Source organism: Brienomyrus brachyistius, chromosome 19 (assembly GCF_023856365.1).
Source record: "Brienomyrus brachyistius isolate T26 chromosome 19, BBRACH_0.4, whole genome shotgun sequence".
NCBI lineage: Eukaryota > Metazoa > Chordata > Actinopteri > Osteoglossiformes > Mormyridae > Brienomyrus > Brienomyrus brachyistius.
In genome coordinates this window covers 785596-807464 of record NC_064551.1, presented here as the reverse complement: position 1 = coordinate 807464, position 21869 = coordinate 785596, and positions in this window count along the sequence as shown.

Genomic DNA, 21869 nt, shown 5'->3' with positions numbered 1-21869 from the left:
ACTGTGCCCTGACCGAGCCCTGTTCCTGCCCTGACCGCGCCCTGTTCCTGCCCTGACCGCGCCCTGTTCCTGCCCTGACCGGGCCCTGTTCCTGCCCTGACCGCGCCCTGTTCCTGCCCTGACCGCGCCCTGTTCCTGCCCTGACCGCGCCCTGTTCCTACCCTGACAGTCCTCTTACTGTGCCCTGACCGCGCCCTGTTCCTGCCCTGACCTCGCCCTGTTCCTGCCCTGACAGTGCTCTGACCATGCTCTGACCGTGCTCTGACCATGCCCTGACAGTCCTCTTACTGTGCCCTGACCGCGCCCTGTTCCTGCCCTGACCTCGCCCTGTTCCTGCCCTGACCGTGCTCTGACCATGCCCTGGTCCTCCCCTGACCATACCCTGACCGTGCCCTGGTCCTGCCCTGACCATACTCTGACCGTGCCCTGGTCCTGCCCTGACCATACTCTGACCGCGCCCTGTTCCTGCCCTGACCGCGCCCTGTTCCTGCCCTGACCGCGCCCTGTTCCTGCCCTGGTTCTGCCCTGACCATACCCTGACCGTGCCCTGGTCCTGCCCTGACCATACCCTGACCGCGCCCTTGTCCTACCCTGACCGCGCCCTGGTCCTGCCCTCACCGTGCCCTGTTCCTGCCCTGACCGTGCCCTGTTCCTGCCCTGACCGTGCCCTGTTCCTGCCCTGACCGTGCCCTGTTCCTGCCCTGACCGTGCTCTGACCATGCCCTGGTCCTCCCCTGACCATGCCCTGGTCCTCCCCTGTTCCTACCCTGACCGCGCCCTGTTCCTGCCCTGACCGCGCCCTGTTCCTGCCCTGACCGCGCCCTGTTCCTGCCCTAACAGTCCTCTTACTGTGCCCTGACCGTGCCCTGTTCCTGCCCTGACCGTGCCCTGTTCCTGCCCTGACCGCGCCCTGTTCCTGCCCTGACCGCGCCCTGTTCCTGCCCTGACCGTGCTCTGACCATGCCCTGACCGTGCTCTGACCATGCCCTGGTCCTCCCCTGACCATGCCCTGGTCCTCCCCTGTTCCTACCCTGACCGCGCCCTGTTCCTACCCTGACCGCGCCCTGTTCCTGCCCTGACCGCGCCCTGTTCCTGCCCTGACCGCGCCCTGTTCCTGCCCTAACAGTCCTCTTACTGTGCCCTGACCGCGCCCTGTTCCTGCCCTGACCGCGCCCTGTTCCTGCCCTGACCGTGCCCTGGTCCTCCCCTGACCATACCCTGACCGTGCCCTGGTCCTCCCCTGACCATACCCTGACCGTGCCCAGTCCCCAACTGTCATCACCCTCAGGGTTAACGGGCTCCTCTTAGCCAGCGCAGGTGAGGACGGCCAAAATGGGCAGCAGTTCCACTGCAGGCAAACTGGACTGAAACAGCCACTCAGGGCTTCCTTTGCTCATGTTTCTGGCCTGCGCCCTTTTTATTTTGTACATTTACGGTTTTATTTCTTCATTTGAAGATTGGGAAGGGAAAGGCACAGACAGGCAGCCCTAGGTGGCCCTCTGCTCCAGGTGACACTTCATCTCCTTCAGCATGACCATGGGTCACTGGGCTTTCCTGTTTTCAATTTCGCCGGATGGCGGCTCTTTGGATTAGTGAGGGATTTGGTTGGGGGGTGTTGAGCAATCTGAGGGGGAGGTCGAGTCCTGAGGACATATCCATGTGGTTCAAAAAGCCACAGTCAGGGATAGGGGTCACAGGGTCACGGTTAGGGGCAGGACATCACACCAGATGGAACCGCGTCCAATGCAGAGGCCTGAATCTGCCCCCTCAATGCCACAGCCATTTACTTTTCACTCAGGATCTGTACAATGTACACCCCCCCTCCCCTTCAGGGAGAGCGACCGTGTACGCGGTGGAGAGGTCATATGACCTGTGAGAGGTCACATGACTCTGCCGGCAGAGTGACTGAGGTGATGTTTGGAGCTTGTTCTGTTCTGTAAATACTGTGCACAATAAAACAGTGCCCTGGCATGACATGCAAGCGGATTCTTTGCTGTGTGAGGTGTGTGAGGTGTGTGTGTGTGTGTGTGTGTGTGTACCTGTGGGTGTGTGTACCGTGCTCACTGGGAGTGTGGGTGTGTGTGTACCGTGCTCACTGGGTGCGTGTCTGTGTTCGCGTACCGAGCTCACTGTGTGTGTGTGTGTGTGTGTGTGTGTGTGTGTGTGTGTGTGTGTGTGTGTACCTTGTGTACCTGCTGTGTGTGTACCGTGCTCACTGGGAGTGTGGGTGTGTGTACCGTGCTCACTGGGAGTGTGGGTGTGTACCGTGCTCACTGTGTGCGTGTCTGTGTTTGCGTACCGTGCTCACTGGGTGTGTGTGTGTGTGTGAATGTGTCTGTGTACCTTGTGTGCATGTCTGTGTTTGTGTGTGAGTGTACCCTGCTCACTGTGTAGGTGGGGGACACTGAGGAAGATGATGATGAGTGTGGTGGAGCTGTTGGTGAGGGCCCACATACCCCGCCTGCAGTGCAACACAGCAAGAACATGAACAGTGCACATGTGCAGTGAGGGCAGCGTCCAAACGTCCAACCCTGGAGGGATAAAGCATCTGCTACCCGCTGCTCAGCGCCGCGTTATAATGATTATTACCGTAATACTACTATTATCACATGTATACATTTTATGCCTGGTCTCCAGTGCTTCACAGCAGCAGATCCAAACCTTTCGTGTTAGCCAACTTTAGCTTCCCTTTGAATGTTGTATGAAGTATGGAGGAGCTACGCTCTGCTGACACACGGGAGCACATGGCCAGGTGCCGGCAGTGAAGTACACCGCGCGTGCATCTGGAATGGCTGAGCACGCGTAGAGGTTTGGAAGCCACCTGATTGTAATGTTGATTACTGGCAGCAGAGGGCAGTAGCGCTCTTTTTCCCTTTTTAAAATCTGTGATTGCGACTCATTTTTGAGCAACACAACAGACGCACCGAGTTTCTGAGGCCGCATTTTCCAGCAAACTAAGCAGCTGCTTTCTGAGCCGTGTTTCCTCCTGGTCACCACCTTTCTGTCACAGTTTGTCCATAATCCCTTCATAATTTTGTTATTAATGACGTCTGCAGACCATTTAAAACAAGGTAGATAACAGTGGGAAAGCAAATTAGGTTAGATTTTTCATAAAAATCGTTTTGTTTCAATATATCTTTCAGTAAGATATTAATCAGGTTTGCGTAGGTCTGAGGTTTGGACGGGTGTAGGACAGGGTTATTATGCTTAACGGAAGGATGATATTAGGCCTATGTGAACATCCAATTTACCGGAAAATACCTTGATGCTCGGGAAAGTGTGCAGTGAAAACGGAAGACAATCATCACAACAACGGGTCAGGGGCCCACATCGACGTAACTCATAGCAGCTGGAAATGATGAAGAAGCCGAAGATGGAAAGTATGGGAAATGCTTGTGGACCTTCACTCACAGTGAGACGTTCCGCCGGGACCCCGTGTGCCAGTAATTTTATATTCTGTCAAGTTATTCAAATCTGATTTGTTTATTAGGAAAACTTTATCATTACATGGTTAATGAAATAACGCAATTCCGCTAAGTTACATTGTAATTAATTCAGAATTGTACATTCAGCATAAGTAACAAAGTAACTCATCTAGAAGGTTGTTACTTCTCAGCCCATTGGATGGTGAACCATTGCTGACTGAAACGGTTGGTTTTAATTTTGTTTACTTTTTCTTTTTTTCGTCCTGGTAATTTGAAAGTCTGTTTGTGTTTTTCGGTAATAAGCCAACGATACCTCGTAAATATCTACAGGGGGTCCTTTAAATTAAACGGCAAAACATCGTAAGAGTGAAGATACAGATTTAGATCTTGACAGCGCGCTGTACAAGAATCACATTCTCTCTAAGAAATATGAAGAGAAAAACATGTGGGACACATTCTGTGAGTTTTGGTACATCTGGTCTCATCGAAAGTCTTCGCTTTAAATGTTGTATTAATTATCTAGCAGCCATGCTCAGATGTGTAATTACTGCATTAACCACCAAATATTGTTACAACGCATTTGTTTTGGACACCTTAGTAATGTTACAAGTATATTACCATTATGTCATTATGCTTTTATGTTTGTGTTCTGATGTAATAGTTTCGACCTGAACGGGGTACTGGTTCGTGTGTGGGGGGTGGACTTGTCTAAAACACTGTTTTCGTAATCGCCATGAGTTAAATAATACGCAGTAAGTTCCTATAGCCTATACCGTGACGGGAAACAGCTGTAGGTCCTCGGGGTCCACAATCCCCCACAAATGACCCTGCTGCCGTAAAACAACTGTATTGACTTTACTTTTTAGCAGTCGTGACAAACGAAACATCATGCTATTATACACTATGCTGACCGTATTCTGTGAGGTATTACTGCATTCTGTAAGAAAAGAACATTTTTCTATGCGTCGGACAAAAGTGGATAAACCAGTCACATTCTAATCGTCTTAGTCTGTAGTCACAGGTGATCAGTATTAATGAAAATATCTTAAAATCATTTATAGGCAAATTAGCTATGGTATAACAGTAACAGGGTTCGGATATCCTTATATCATGCAGGTTAAGGAGTTTGAAATGAATGGCCAACTCAATATCTGAGCACTAAACAAAGAAGAAGTGTTGTTATGTGGGGGAACAGATGCGCTGGCCAGACCACCGACTGATAATGGCTGCAGGGGGCACATGACGCGTGCCAGCGTGGCGCGTGAGCAGCCCCGCCGCGAGATAAGAGACGGCGCCAGTCAGCGCATCATATCAGACCGGGATCCCGGCTGCAGGACTAACGAAGCTGTAAGGCGCCGAAAGGTGAGGCCCTTTTACACACCACGTTTTCTCTCAATGAAATAATCGGAAAAATCGGCTGCCGATTTTTATAAGTCCTGTTTTATATAGACTGACATCTAGAACATGCATTTTCAAGGTTATAGAATAGTGTTTGTCTGTTTAGGGAAATTGTCAATATTTGTTTATATAGTGATTTATTACACATGCCAGCCTAGCGTTTTAGCCCTCATATTCACGTAATTAAATTTTGACCGCACGTATAAGCCGCGCTGAGAGAAACAGGCACTGATTGCACGGGGCGGTAGGACATCGCTGGGGGCAGGACAGCAACGAAGTCGGCGGATTGAATGTGTCCCCGCACACCGCTGGTTTTCCATGGATCAATGCACGTTTTATTGCTGTCTGGTAACCGAGCCGCAAAGCGCCGGCATACTGCCGGTTCCCCTCTCTGCTTTCTCTGGCTCTCTGTCCCTGTCGTGAGCGATGAGGTTCGGCGACATGCAGTTGGAGCAGCAGACGAGTAAATGTGAAATATAGTAACTCCTGCTTTCTGGCGAAGTTATAAACATCCAGTATCAAACTGCCTTTGGTTTTGCATGAGGGAAGTAGTGCATGCAAACAAATGCAAAATGTCACATTTACACTTAAGTGGCACTATATATGTGACTACCGGTGCTAAATAAATATATTAATCTGTTTACATAGGCATAATACAATTATCTTAAAGCACAATTGTCGATTGTAGTTGTATTCGTTGTATGTTGTGGCTGCTGCGGTCGTGGTGCGCATTAATGTGGATGGATGTCTTATTAACTACTGTGTCTGTCTCAAGTACATTTTGTTCGTTTGGCCGCGCGTGGGATTATTTCACTCCCTTTAAAATGAATTTAAACCCAGGCATGTTAAATTTTACTGACGGTGGTTAATTTGTGGAGTTGTACGGTTGCCCGTTCCCCATTATCTGTTTTAAAAGATATGCAGGAATTTCTTTAATTTTTATTTCACGAATAAAACTGTTGTAATAACACGACGTGTTCGTACAGCTTGCTGGCATATTCGGTATGCAGTTCGGTATGCGGCATGTATATACATAAAATGTGTCTGTTATTTTGGATCTCATATTTGAGCTGATTATACGCAGAGGCATTTTGCTTCCCCCCAGACAGTAATGTTGGCCCCCGGCCCAGCTGCCAGCCCCGCGCACAAGGCAGGCTGCAGATGGGTCTTTATACTGGGCCAGGGGCCTGTCGGCTGCCCCCCGCGTGTGCGTGCGAGGCTCCGTTTACCTTAGGATGGATTCCACCTGGTCCCCTGTCTTGTTAAGTTCTCCCTCAAAAAACTGACATGAGATATCCAAGTCCTAATCTTAGCGTTAACTATTGCGATCTGAATGATCAGACTGGTTTTGGGGGTCTGTGGGTTGTGTGGGCCGGACTCGGACTCGCAGTGACGCGTTTATCGGCTGCCGCTTAAAGCGCACGGGCGCCGCCACGCCTATGTTCTTGTAGGGTCCTTTTGCGTTAGTAAGGGCGGCGCCACTGACTATCGTTTGTGACTAAGAAGCAGTAACACATCATCTGCCCCTCCCCCATCTTAGCACACTGCGTCGGACGCATCCACCCTGTACGCGGCCATCAGCGATAACACGCAATGAATCCTGGTTATCGCTTTGAAAGTATTTTAGGAATAGATCATCATAGAATAACACATAATTGATGCAAACACAAGTCTGCATAAAAACCCAATGTGTGTGTGTGACCTTGGCCCAGTCGGAGAGGTGATTCGGGAAGGTTTCAGGATATACTGTCCTATCTGTGAGCTGAAAGCAGGATGAGCTAGACTGACTCAGTCTGTTTTATTTCTTTGGTTCTACTCTGGACTGATTTGAAGGAGTTAGAATATAGGTCAGCCTGACACAGTTTCTACAGTCATAAGGGATAACACTGAAGCAGAGTTATAACTGGGGAACACGGCTCAGTACCTCTTAACAGGGTCTAGGATTAGCGGACCCAAGTCACCTGTAGTCTCCTTTAAAAATGAGAAGAGTCTCCCTTAGGTTTATTTTTGAGAAACTTACATAATCGCCAGCGCAGCAGTCCTGCTTCTGATCTGCATTTCGGCTGCAGAGGCACTGCAGGATGCTGAGACCAGTCATAAGGGAATGCAGTAAAGAAGGTTTTAATAAACAAGGTGCTTTTTGGACACAACTGTACATGTAGAACATACAGGCGGAATCTGGCAGTGATGTATGCAAGATGGCTGGTAAAAAAAAAGGATATAGGTCACGCTTAATAACAGGCGTAGGGCATAATAGGCTATATGCAGTGATGGTTTATTAATGATCTCCATGACAACATCCCTCTACACACTAACGAGCACATCTGAGATCTCTGCTCATGGGGGTGGTAATCCCCTCTCTGGGGCCCTCTGCAGTGCCGCGTCCCCGGCGTACAGCTGGAGCGTCGCGCAGAGAGGCCCATTCTCCCTGACTCGGTACGCTGCTTGCTGGGGCCCTCTGCAGTGCCGCGTCCCCGACGTACAGCCGGAGCGTCGCGCAGAGAGGCCCATTCTCCCTGACTCGGTACGCTGCTTGCTGGGGCCCTCTGCAGTGCCGCGTCCCCGACGTACAGCCGGAGCGTCGCGCAGAGAGGCCCATTCTCCCTGACTCGGTACGCTGCTTGCTGGGGCCCTCTGCAGTGCCGCGTCCCCGACGTACAGCCGGAGCGTCGCGCAGAGAGGCCCATTCTCCCTGACTCGGTACGCTGCTTGCTGGGGCCCTCTGCAGTGCCGCGTCCCCGACGTACAGCCGGAGCGTCGCACAGAGAGGCCCATTCTCCTTGACTCAGTACGCTGCTTGCTGGGGCCCTCTGCAGTGCCGCGTCCCCGGCGTACAGCCGGAGCGTCGCACCCGGATAGATTTGTTTTCTTAGCTGACATGGACGTCTGCGTCCTGTCACTCTTGTGTAATCCATTCATACAGATGGCTGTTTACTGATTTCTGCAACGTTGTGATGCACCAGTGTTGTTGTGAGCAATACCCACAACACATTTGTTCACCGCCTGGTGCCTGTCCGAGTCATGGCTTGGTGCAGGACGGGACACACTTAAGCGCTTAAAATTACAAGAAGACCACGTTGGCTGCCTTTCCAGACCAGTGATTTGTGGCTTTTTGTCAGCGGCGGAGCCCGCAGTGATGGGCAGAGGAATCACGCAGCTTGTCTGACCCGTTTATAGCTCCGCACCTCCGTGGCGCAGTGCCCCTCCCCCACAGTCTGACTGAAATGCATCAGTGGTCATTTCTGTAGCATATTTTTGTTCATTCTGGAGATTAAATTAAAATTTCTTCTTTTTTAAATGTTAATGTGTGTTTTTTCTGATGACAATCAAAGGCCGCAGCCTTATGCATTCAACACCAGAAACCATCTCTGATTATGCACTGACTGCCTACCTGCTTCTTTCCCGGTTTCCTGACCTTAACGCTGTGGATGTGACATTCGCTTTATCTTCTTCTGTTTCTCCCATAACCTTTTTTTTCTTTTCTTTTTTGCACTATCCAGAGATGAGCATTCTGGCTGTGTGCTGTGTGTGGGATATGTCCTTGTCCTGAGCTGGAGTAGAATCCCATTTGAGGTCCCTCCTCCTTGTGCTTCCTGCTCTAGGCTCCGGAATGCTGCCTCAGCCTAGAGGCTAAAAGGAAGCGGAAGACAGAAAGGGTTTCGAAATCCATGAAGGGTGGAATCGAGCGTGTGCTGCCAGTTATTGCCTGACAGAACACTGTAACCCTAACCCATGTGAGTTTCATACCCTTGCTTGCCCCATCGATAGGTGCAGGGCAATCCTAAGGAAAACCACGTGAGCAACAGGCACTGAAGTTTGCTACTAAATAGCTGGCTACATCAATGAACAAAATAAGGGCTTAAAACTGCACACTATGTATGTCACAATGACACAACTGAATAATTTGTGTCAGAGCAGGAAAGCAGCTGCGAGTGATGCAGCCACTTACCTTCAAAGGCAGCGCTGTGACCCAGTCAGGGGGAGGTTAGCGGCTCTGATGGAGTTTAAATTGCAGCGTTTTAAGGTGGCAGGTTTAGTCAGCGGGCGCCTGGCCCCGGACGGCTCACAGTTCCGCCATATGTTTTTCAAGAGAATGGCAAAGGTGATGCTAATTAGCAGAGTGTTGGAGTGGAAGTAATGAATCACATTTGTCAGAGTGTCTGTCTAGCCCCAGTGCAGTAATTTCCCCTTTATATTCCTGTCACAACTGAAGAGAGGACTTCAGGGGGACTGCAGGCATGTTACCTCTGAAAGCTCCCAGACTTACTTCTAATTGCACAGTGTGCATATTACATTTTTTTGGACACAACTGTACTTGTTATCTTTTGCAAATGATAAACCTGCATTAAATCCTTTCTGATTGGTCAGTAATAGTTTCCTTTCGAAGCACCCCTGACAAGGCCATGCAAAGGCCGTTATCTCCATCACTGTGCCTTTTCTGCAGAGGCCGTTATCTCCATCACTGTGCCTTTTCTGCAGAGGCCGTTATCTCCATCACTGTGCCTTTTCTGTCGGTACAGTAACAGTGAAGGATGTGCAGCTGCGGCCCATAGATTCCTGGATCAGGTCAAGGATGGTCCTACTATTTTTCACATATGCAAAGCACTTGACCTGGAGTTTTTCATTAAAACGTCCAGCTGTGTAAAGGGTTCAGCTAGCTGGCCAATTGTGAAGTAAATGTTGTCAGTGTCCACATGCATCGTACATGTAGCCTGGCACTGGCCAGACTGAACCTGTCTTAAAACACATGTAGTTTTATGACGTGTCGAGATTATTCAGTTCATTATGACCGTAAGCCGAAACTATTCTAGTTGTAGACATACCTCATGCTATTCACATTTATGTTGCAGTCATTTAATGGTGAATAAGTTCAATTTGTACATCAGTGTAAATGTATCTGAAATGTATGAATAGGGCCACTGCAGTTTGGAACTGGTGTGAGCAGCTGTCATACCTGGCAAATGTTTGCAGGTGGGGATTTTTTTTTTTTATGCAAACAAAGGATTTTAAAAGCTCAGATTTCCGCAGTTGGGGTCTGTCTCAAATCTCACTCACAGTCTACCATGCAAAACCAGCAACTATACAAGATATGATAAGGCTTAAGAAATCTATTGCCTAATTTGGACAGGATGGCGAGAAGTCTGACTGGACAATGGACTGTAGGCAGTGCTGTGAAATGTCATTGCTGGGAAATTTTTGGAACAAATGAGAATGATTTAACTTGATAACAATCTTAAGTCAGATCAGACCTTTCCTAGAATCCACGGAAAGTTTAAACTTGGCGTCAGAGGTGCCTGATGAACGATGTAACACAAAAGAAAATAGTGTAAAGAAACATCTTCTGTTTTCAGTTGTTCTGATGTTAACAGCAAGTTCTTAAGAGATGCATGCGATGCATCTGTAAAGGCTACTTAAGACACTGGGATTGTTTTGAATTCCATTACTCCTCATTATTCGCCTGTTCTAGACTTAGTTCTCAGTTTAGACAACTTATGCTTAGTTCAGTATTTTGAATCAAAGACGAGTGGCATCTGTCAAAGAGAGGAGGAAACAATGCAACATTCTAATTTAGAATAGAGGCTCACTCAGGAATCACGGGACAAAAATGGGGGAACACACAGGGCAGGAACCAGTCCATCACCACATGCAATACATCCATCCATCCATTTTCCATAACTGCTTATCCCACTGGGTCGCGGAGATCCAGAGTGTATCCTGGAAGCAATGGGCACGAGGCAGGGAACAACCCAGGATGGAGGGCCAGCCCATCGCAGAGCACACTCACACACCATTCACTCACACATACCTTCGGGCATTTTAGTAACTTCAATTAGCCTCAACATGTCTTTGGACTGTGGGGGGAAACCTGAGCACCCGGAGGAAACCCCACGACAACATGGGGAGAACATGCAAACTCCACACACATGTGACCCAGGCGGAGACTCCAACCCGGGTCCCAGAGGTGTGAGGCGACAGTGCTAACCACTGTACCACCATGCCGCCCCTCCATGCCAATACAGTGGAAGATAAATAAGACGTTTTGTTAGTCACTAAGGGATCGACTGAAATATATTAATCAATAATAATAATAATAATAATAGATACTTTATTGAAATGCATTAATTGTAATTTAAAAGGTATAAAAATTCCATCTGCTCCAATTTTTGCTCTATCTGCCTGCACCGTCATTTCCAAGTTAACTGCGGTGCTTGTGGTAAAATCAATCAGCAGCCAATGGCTGTAAGCGCCTCCCCAGTAGTTCGAACTGAAATGACCGAGTCTGGTGTAGGTACTGGAAAAAGGGTTCGGGAACTGAATTCGGGCCGATTTCCTGAGGTGTGAACACAACAGAAGTCCCAGGTTCTGGAAAAAGTTCTGCTTCCAGAAAAAAGTTGCCGAGGTGTGAAAGCGCATTGATCGCGCACATAATTGTGCACTGATTGCAACACATGGATGCCAATTCACCTAGACCACGTTCTTGGACCGCATTTAGAGGAAGCCCAGCAGTCCTGTGGCCTGTACTACGACGCGGGGTTACTGGCTTATCGGGGTAATTTGTGACATTTAAGGTACCACAGCTCAAATGGACTTCATATTCGTTCACTTAGATTTCGCCCAGACTACCTTAAATCCGACAAGGTACCCCGATAAACCAGTAACCCCGCTTCGTAGTACTGGCCACTCGAGAATATACAAGCCGCTCAAACACAGGCAGAGAAATAGGTTTGAGGTTACAATGCTGACCACTGGAACTGGAAAGTTAAATAATTTATTTAAAAGGCTATTGAATTATGAGCCTTCCATTAATGTTCTAACTGATTATCCTGATCAGGGTCACAGAACCTACCCACCACACAAGACTGCGATTGTAATCCCAATGCATAGATATAGCTATGAGCACTGCTTAGCCTAACGTACTGCATGTCTTTGGACCGCAGGAGGAAACCCACCCAGGAGGGTAGAATGTAACCCCGTAGGTGTCAGACAACAGCGCTACTCCTGAGGCACAGTGCCGCACGTAAGAGACTTCCAATTTCGGAAAACAAATTTTTGCTTTGTAGTACGCAAACGTTCATGGAGTAAAACTACATTTCCCAGCAGACCGGCTTGGTTATTGGCTGTGTATATGCGCACTCTGACACAACTGATGGGATGATGTCACCTGCAGCCGTCGAATTGTACAGCGCTGGTGTCAATAGGTTTGGGCTTCGCTTACAGGATGGAGTGACTTCAAAAGTAAGGTTTTTTCCTCCCGTATTAAGCGTTAGTTTCATTTTCCTGGAAAATGAATGATCAGATTATCTGATGTAAAGTATACGTATCAATGAGGTTGCAAAGACGTCTCTTGTGTAGTTAACTACTTAGCGAAAAATATAACTTCATAATTTAATGGAAAGATACTCAAGTAACGCTACTAATAGTTACTTAAAATATTTGACAAGTACGCGATGGTTAAAATGAAATAGTAAATTATAGTGACTTTAAACCAGCATTAAACGAATTCTGCGGGTTTCATTATAATGTACCAGTTATATATAGCCTATATGTATAATTTCTCCTGATGAAATCTCTGTACTCTTGAATTCGTGCTTGCCGCTTCAGTCGGTTTTATTTATACATAGTTTACGTTATGTTACGGTAAACCGGACCCTCCGCTGGTTGGTGGTGCGGGCAGGTGGCGCCGCGCTTTGCGCACGATTTTGTACAGTATTTGTCTGGGTAGGGCACGCGCGCTGCTGATCGCATTGGAGCCGGTAAGGCATGGACACGACCATTCCACTCTTATGCAATGAGTGTTTTTAAGAGCTGCGTGCATCGGGAATCGTTTATGACCTCATGTTTTTGCATACGCAATAATGTATCCATTGACTATAAATCAAACACTGGAAGCTGCTAATTGCCAATATGCCGTAGTTCCTATTAGAGTTACTGAATATGTAGCTACCCAGTCTGTTTGTCGCGTGGAGTATTTACCTGTCCTGGAGTACATTATGACATGGTGCTGCTCAGCTGGGTGGGAAAGTTTTCTTGCCAGAACCGTGTTGTTCCTGCAGGCACCTTCATGGGCTTCAGCTGGTCCTGCCTGGGTTTCCCCGCTCAGAATCTCCTGTCATGCACAATGTGACCCTGGTATCGCTGGTCCTGGTCATGTGACACACGTGCTTGGAGGGAGTTCTGCTGACCAGAAAACATGCTTAGAGGTTGGTTTGAGGGTTTAAGCCTGATGAGAGGTTCCCCATGGCTGACTATAGGGTGGCTTAAATGGAAAATGCCATCGCCATGTTCCCGCCGCACTGGAGTGATGTCACACATGCACAGCTTGGTAGAGACTGCAGTGCAGGACGTGTCTGACGCCGATGCTGCACCCACACCTTCCTGAGACGGTCTGGCTCGCTAACTGGCGTCATCTCCCTCACTGACTGTGCTTTAGCATGTGGCTAATGGAACAGCCTGTTTGTGGAGCAACTTCAGAATGCCGTGCTGCCCATCACAGGGCTTTCCTGAGTTTAAGGCTAGAAGATGCTAAAAGCTGGAAGCGTGGATGACATCTCTGTCCTGGGAAAAAGATGAAAAAAAGCTCTGAACAGGGAAAAGGCCCAGAGGGAAGCGGGCCTGAATGATGTGGGTGTTGGGTTTCCCCAGCTGTGTCCAGGGGGCCCTGCTGCGTGTGTTTGTAAACGAGATACTGTAGTGGACTAGAACCGCTTCCGCTCAGTGGGGTAACATGGCCACAAGGTCGAGGCCTTCACGCTCTGTAATGGTATGGCAGGAAGCCTCCTGCGGTTTGTGGACAGTAAATAAGCTGGGGCCCCCACCTCTAGCTGGGCAAAGTAGATGCTCCCCTGCCATTGACTTGCGCCCCTGTGAATGGACACTGTTTGTTTTGGGCTTGCTTCGGCGTGCACTGGGCCCTCCAGGCATGCAGCGGCCTGGCAAGGGGAGCTGCAAACAAGCCATGCAGCTGCTCAGCCTCATTGCTGTTTTCCGTGTGGTGCTGTGTGCAGGCAGCGGGCACCAGGGGGGAGGGACTGGTCAGAGAGCCAGCAGGCACGTGGAGGGGGGTGTCAGTGAGACACTGGGCATGTGGGGGGGGTGTTAGAGAATCAGCGGGCACTAGGGGGGAGGGGGAGGTCTCCCCTCTTCCGGACTTGAGATGGGGGAGGAGGTTCAGCCACAGGATTAGATATCTCTGGCACATCTTCCACACACGCCGTTGCCCCAGCAACCGTAGCGCAGGTTGGGAATGCCTAGGCAGCCGGCGCCTGCAGAAACAGCAGGATCAGAACGTCCAAGGAATTTCCCAGTGAAGAACAGGGAACCCGACTCGCATCACTGCTGCTGCATGCTGCGGTCTGCAAGTATCTGCCATGTTCACTGTCCCCTCTGCATCTTGGGAATGTGTATCCATGGCAACTGGCAGCACCTGGGTAGGATGGGGATTCTCCTGTCTGCCTTGTCTCAGGGTGGCAACCTGGTGCAGGCCAGGCTGTGCCTACAGTTTGCAGATAGGTTTGGCTTTTTGTTGTGGTTAATTAAATATTAATAATCTTTCTCTACATGACAGACCACATGCAGGTGTGGTGTTCAGAACATGCTGCTTAACACGCTACAGGTCGGCTGACCTGTACTTACTCTGGTTAGCGGCCCGCCCCTGTCTTGGTTCCCACCCTCCCCTGTTCTGGCTCCAGCCCGCTCCTGTCCTGACTCCTGCCCACTCCTGTCCTGACTCCTGCCCACTCCTGTCCTGACTCCTGCCCGCTCCTGTCCTGTCTCCAGCCCGCTCCTGTCCTGACTCCAGCCCGCTCCTGTCCTGACTCCTGCCCGCTCCTGTCCTGACTCCTGCCCGCTCCTGTCCTGACTCCTGCCCGCTCCTGTCCTGGCTCCTGCCCGCTCCTGTCCTGGCTCCAGCCCGCTCCTGTCCTGACTCCTGCCCACTCCTGTCCTGGCTCCAGCCCGCTCCTGTCCTGACTCCTGCCCACTCCTGTCCTGGCTCCAGCCCGCTCCTGTCCTGACTCCTGCCCGCTCCTGTCCTGACTCCTGCCCGCTCCTGTCCTGGCTCCTGCCCGCTCCTGTCCTGACTCCTGCCCGCTCCTGTCCTGGCTCCTGCCCGCTCCTGTCCTGACTCCAGCCCGCTCCTGTCCTGACTCCTGCCCGCTCCTGTCCTGACTCCTGCCCGCTCCTGTCCTGACTCCTGCCCGCTCCTGTCCTGACTCCTGCCCGCTCCTGTCCTGGCTCCTGCCCGCTCCTGTCCTGGCTCCTGCCCGCTCCTGTCCTGGCTCCAGCCCGCTCCTGTCCTGACTCCTGCCCACTCCTGTCCTGGCTCCAGCCCGCTCCTGTCCTGACTCCTGCCCACTCCTGTCCTGGCTCCAGCCCGCTCCTGTCCTGACTCCTGCCCGCTCCTGTCCTGACTCCTGCCCACTCCTGTCCTGGCTCCAGCCCGCTCCTGTCCTGACTCCTGCCCGCTCCTGTCCTGACTCCTGCCCGCTCCTGTCCTGGCTCCTGCCCGCTCCTGTCCTGACTCCTGCCCGCTCCTGTCCTGACTCCTGCCCGCTCCTGTCCTGACTCCTGCCCGCTCCTGTCCTGACTCCTGCCCGCTCCTGTCCTGACTCCAGCCCGCTCCTGTCCTGGCTCCAGCCCTCGCCTGTCTTGGTTCCCTCCCTCCCCTGTCTTGGCTCCCCCCCGCTCCTGTCCTGGTTCCCCCCCCCCCCCGCTCCTGTCCTGGCTCCTGTCCTGGCTCCCGCCCGCTCCTGTCCTGGCTCCAGCCCGCTCCTGTCCTGACTCCTGCCCGCTCCTGTCCTGACTCCTGCCCGCTCCTGTCCTGACTCCTGCCCGCTCCTGTCCTGACTCCTGCCCGCTCCTGTCCTGGCTCCTGCCCGCTCCTGTCCTGACTCCTGCCCGCTCCTGTCCTGACTCCTGCCCGCTCCTGTCCTGACTCCTGCCCGCTCCTGTCCTGACTCCTGCCCGCTCCTGTCCTGACTCCTGCCCGCTTCTGTCCTGACTCCTGCCCGCTCCTGTCCTGGCTCCAGCCCTCGCCTGTCTTGGCTCCCGCCCGCTCCTGTCCTGGCTCCCGCCCGCTCCTGTCCTGGCTCCCGCCCGCTCCTGTCCTGGCTCCTGTCCTGGCTCCCGCCCGCTCCTGTCCTGGCTCCTGTCCTGGCTCCCGCCCGCTCCTGTCCTGGCTCCCGCCCGCTCCTGTCCTGGCTCCCGCCCGCTCCTGTCCTGGCTCCTGTCCTGGCTCCCGCCCGCTCCTGTCCTGGCTCCCGCCCGCTCCTGTCCTGGCTCCCGCCCACTCCTGTCCTGGCTCCCTCCCTCCCCTGTCTTGGTTCCCCCCCCACTCCTGCCCTGACTCCAGCCCGCTCCTGTCTTGCTTCCCTCCCTCCCCTGTCCTGGCCCCCCCCCCCCGCTCCTGTCCTGCCCCCCCCCCCCGCTCCTGTCCTGGCTTCCGCCCACTGGGGTCAAATAAACCTTGTAAACGTACGGAAATGATAATGACCAAATTTGATCTTACTGCAGCTTCTGACCTGCAGGCCGTTATCTGTCTGTTTCTTGCTTCTGCCTGAAGTAGGTCATGCAGGGGGCCAAGTCCTCCCCCACCCCCATTTCCCATCTTGACTGCTTTGGGTCAGATGTCTGTTTGAGCACAGGAGGAATGTTTTGAAGCATAGTTTGGGCACCCAGAGCTCTGGGGAGACCAGCCAAGAGATCATCAAATCGCATATATATCAAGATGCCTTTTTCAATACTGCTCAATAATTGTCTTTCTGTTAAAAAATAAAGTTTTTTTTTAAGATTTTCAGTGTAGTAAGTGTATCACATCTTAAACTGCTGTACGGTATTTTGAAGGAGTCATTAAAATTCTGCACATAAAGCTCATTTTAGTCAATTCTGTTACCTAATATTCATGTAATAAATATACAAATATCACTTAGATGAAAATCTGCCTGAGACGTAAAGAAAATAAAAAGTCGGTTATAGCGATCATCTGCATATAACGATCAATTTCACCCAGACGCACGTGATCACTATCAGTGGTTTGCACTGCATTGGTTACACATACTATGATATTCAAATTGATGACAATATGAATGTTAATAATCACAACATGATATTTTACCCATATATCTGTCAGCTCTAATAATAGCTATTAAATTCATATGACCCCTTTCGCACAGGCATGCAGCTCAGTGCACTTTGCAACGCGAGGATGAAACAGGAGGGAAGACATGCGCTGCGTATGAGTATTAAAACATGGCCGTTGGCATGTAAACAGCTGGTTTTGCTGGACGCATCATGTTTATAATGTATAGACACTTGTTGAATTATTAACAGGACTGCTAAGTGTAGTGACGTTTTCTGCTAAGCTGGGGATACAGACGAGCATTTTCAAGAGCGAAGAAGACCGGAGATGCAGTTCAGTTTTGGCGGAATCCAGGAGTGGAGCTTCTTAATAAGCGTAATTCATGCGTTAATGTGGAGGGTGCCTCCATGGCGCAGAGAGAGACGTGCCGCTGGTATCTCTCTCAGCTTGGCCTCCGTCCGCCTAAGCGGCTGCGGCGTGTTACCGCATCCCGGCTCTGTCACTTCCCTCTTCCTTGCTAACGTCACTCATGTGTTGTGACCCCGCGGTGCTTCTGTCTCTATGGAGACCAGGGATTTGGTTACAGCGCAGGCTGAGGCATCACCTGACATGATCCAGGTGCTGCGGGGGGAACAGAAGGAAAGGGAGAAGCAAGGCAGCTCCAAGTCGGGCACAAAGAAAGGTTTCCCTCCAAAAGCTGAGACTGAGGAAACGTGGCGGCTGGAAGGTCGGCCGGACAGAACTTTGGCTGCTGCGAGTGATTCCAGCTGCTGCAAATCCGTTAGTGATACCGATCTTTGAGACCGGAGAGAAAAAATCGTAAATTTTACTTTGGCTTTAAACCTGGACATCAGCAGCGAAATGTGAAATTAATGGAGAACATATCAGATCATTCCACTGTTATGAACAGCACTTTGTAGTAGGGAGCAGGATACTGGTGATTATTCCTGCCGTGAGGTTTAACGTTAAATGGGGAGATTTGGCGGAAATGACACCTCGGAAAGCAGAACAGACACGAGAAAGACGGGAATAATCATGAAAGGATAGAATTACTTTTATATGATGGAAATTTGTGAGCGCCCTCGAAGTTGTCCTGTATGTTAACAATCATGTTCACTCTGCTCTGGATGACCGTTGGTAAGTCGTGCCACGAGTTTCTGATGAAACTTCTGAAAAGCCGAAGAACGTGAGCTGGTGGCTTCTTGTGAAACGCTGCTTTCGGGGCCCTGGGCTGGGATTGGCCGTCATGTCTGCTGCGGTGGGTCGTATTTCGGGGCCCTGGGCTGGGATTGGCTGTCATGTCTGCTGCGGTGGGTCGTATTTCGGGGCCCTGGGCTGGGATTGGCCGTCATGTCTGCTGCGGTGGGTCGTATTTCGGGGCCCTGGGCTGGGATTGGCCGTCATGTCTGCTGCGGTGGGTCGTATTTCGGGGCCCTGGGCTGGGATTGGCCGTCATGTCTGCTGCGGTGGGTCGTATTTCGGAGCCCTGGGCTGGGATTGGCCGTCATGTCTGCTGCGGTGGGTCGTATTTCACACCTGCGGATCGCAGGGCTCGGCTCTCAGCCCTCAGGCTTCCCTTCCTTCCGGAAACGGGCTTTTCCTGGAGGGCCTGATCTTGTAAAGTGTCCTCATCTCCGACGGCGTCACCCTTATGCGTCTCATTTTCCTCACAAGCGCTGGTGTCACCAGTTATGGCTTCTTATCAGAGCTTTAGTCAAACGGTACCTTCAGTGCTGTGGAGGGCGTCTGATTTTAATCCCATTCATTCTGCCGCAAACTCACTGAACCTGTTTACACGGGAATTACTCGGCGAGAACGGGCAGTCTCAAATGTGCCATTTAGGTGAGCTGCTGGTTCTAAAGACGCTCTTTGTGTGCGTGTGCGTGTGTGTGTGTGAGGGAGACTTGCATTGCTCGTTGTTGTCACTCTGGCTGCCTGTGACTCACCATCAGAAACCGATTGCATAAAATTGCGTTATACATCCATCCATCCATCCATCCTCCAAAACAGCTTATCCGTTGTAGAGCTGTGGGGAGCTTGGAGCTCATCCCAGTAAACACAGGCAGGAGCACCCAGGGGGAGGTGGAAGAGGAGGTGGTGGAGGTGGTTGTTGTTGGCTGTTGTTGATTTTGTTTGAAAATATACAAGCTGTGCTCAAGTAAATACCGCGCTTTAAAAAAGTATTGCAGGAAAGATGTTTGGTTACCTTAAGTTGAGCTATAACCAGTAGGTTAATAAATCTTTGCCTCTTTGAAGTTCTGAGTCACGGCACTTGATGAAGGTTCTGCTCCTCCAGGTTGCCCTCTTGCTGATACTGTGGCGATCTCATCCCGTCTGTGCCGGTGGCAGACCCGATCCCCCCGGAGCCCCCAGCTGCTGTGCGATGTGGCTCTCCTGTGCCGGGGGGGGGGGGGGGGGGGGGGTTCGCTTTTTGGTGCCTAGGACCCACCTTTTCATTGTGTGCATATCATCATGGCCTCACATGCTTTTATGAAGGTCTTTGGTGGCAGGCAGTGTGGCCTGACCGTACAGGTGGGGGCTGTAGGTACCATCCCGCTCAGAGATCCAGACTCACTCACCAAGGAGGGGGGGCAACACCATTCAGGGGAAGGGTCATGTCATCGCTTAATGGAGATATGAGGCAACTGACGTTTGCTAGGTCTCCTGTCAGTTCTGATGCCACTTCAGCATAATTATGCTTTAATTGCTCCTTGCCGTGTCTGTGGTGAAGTTCTGGTCCTTTTCCTTTGAAGGATGTTCCTCTAAAGCAGGCCGATTCTCTGGATGGGACAGGAGCATAATGGGCTAACATTAACGTGACAATGACTGCCGAAAGCCACATTAGCCAAAGATTAGCATGGTAAGGTGTGGGGGCAGCACACATGATGCATAAATTAGCATCACAAATGAACAGAAATCACAAAAGGCTGCTCCACACCCAGGGCACTGGTCTACTCCCCCGTGGTGATGAGCCTCGAAAGAGCCGCTGCCTCAGCTGCTCTGCTGTGTCCAATTGGGCCGCAGTACAGCTACACTCGAATGTTTCTTTTTGCATATCCCATCATGCCCTCCTCTGAGAGGCAGACAGGCAGACATACACACACGTACCTATCTAAATAGGTACATTCCCTCCCGTCGGAGGTTGGGCCTCCGTTCCCTCCCACCGGAGGTTTGGTCCACGTTCCCTCCCGTCAGAGGTAGAGTAATTGGATCCTGGTAGTAGCTTATGGTTCATCTTGTTCTTGTGGAGGTTCTGTGATGCAGCGTTTCTGCTACAGTGTGATATTTGCCAGCTTCGCAGCTTCGTGAGGATCAGCAGGCTGTGCAGAATTCGTTCAGGGGGATGATAAAGTCTAACAGTCAAATCTGGCAGAGAGAGAAGTGCTTCCTTTCTCCATGGGGCATGGAGTGAACTCAGCTGTGATGGTGACTCCTGAGTGACGGTAGTGAAAGCGAAGGTTCTGTGGGTCGGTGTGTCCGGGTGCCGCTCTGCATACATGCAGTCTGTGTGGACTGCATGTGTGTGTCCTTATCATTGGGAGCACAAGTGTGTATATTACAAGGCACTTTGTCCAAGAATTTACACTGAGATTAAAATATGGTCACGATGTTCCAACTTTTTTCTGTCTCTGTGAAGCTAAGATGGTGCCAGAATGGCCTCCTGTCCAATTTCTGTGCTGTTCCATGTTCCATACAGGAACCTTCCAGTCTGGCTTCTCCTCAGCTTTAAGTGGAGACCTCAGGGATGTATGAGATTGTAGATCTCCAGCTTCTACTCAGCAGCTTGGGTTACAGTGCCCCGAATCCCGAAAAGATGCTGAGATCTGAGCAGCTGGCGCCTAGCTGATCTCTCCTCTTCCTGCTCTTTTATAAAGGCTCTGGTGATGTGGAACCTCCAGTGATCCTCAGGAAGCCATGCCTTTGGCGTGGGGGAGCAGGGGGCTGCATTCCCGGCTGGGGTCCCTCGGCCGCATTAGAGCTCTGCCTTGGTCAGCAGCAGCACGGACGCAGTGACACTGTATGCAGTGACACTGTATGCAGTGGTGCTCTTCACAACCGCAGTCTGGTAAAGAGGAGCCATGGTGTGTGGAGAGTCCTCATGTCCTTGGTGGGTCTGGAGCCACAGATCGAGGGGGCTCTGGGGTGAGGGCTGCTCTGCTTTGCCCCCACCAGTGGCCTTAAATAACCTTCAGAATCTGCTCCATGCGGCTGACATGCTTAATTAAAGTGTCCACTGAGTGAATCATGCAAGGTAAAGCACACGACATGTTTTAGCTGAAGGCTTGATATAATGTCATCTTTACATAATGACATCGTTCTGAGCCACAGTTATTCATTGTTTTCGGGAAACAGGTGCAGTTTTTATTGAAAGATTTGCTTGTTTTGTTTAAGGTTAAGAAAGAATGAAATTAAGCAGGAGATATTAGGTTTGCTATTCATTCTGGATGCTTCCAAAAAAATTTATTGTTGATTTTTTTGGCATTTGGGCTGGTGTTCTTCAGCAGTTGGGATTGATTTTCTCCTGATGTAATTAAGTTTATATTATTATATTATAATAACATAGTTCTTAGTTGGCAGTGGTGTTCAGACGCTTTTCTAAATCTAATTTTTCTTTGAAATGACTGTCCAGAATGGCTCCGTTACAGGATGCAGGCACGATACGCCGACAGTCACCCCGGTGTAAATTAGAAGGGAATGACGCGGCCCCTGTTTTGTCGTCCGGGTGCCGAACAGGAACCGGTTCCTCACCGCCACAGGGCAAATTACCACGCTAAGTTGCAGGCTCTCTGTGCCGCGGCCCCTTCCCCTAGCGTGCGGCTCTCCAGGAAATGTTTTATCTCTGGACACCTGTATTTATTTTTTACTGTCATGTCGCCGTTTCGGTGGCACTGCGGCGCCCGTCGCTTTGGTCACGTGACCGTTTTGGACCGCGCTGCCTGTTTAGAGACGCTAAATGCCGTGTGTCCCCC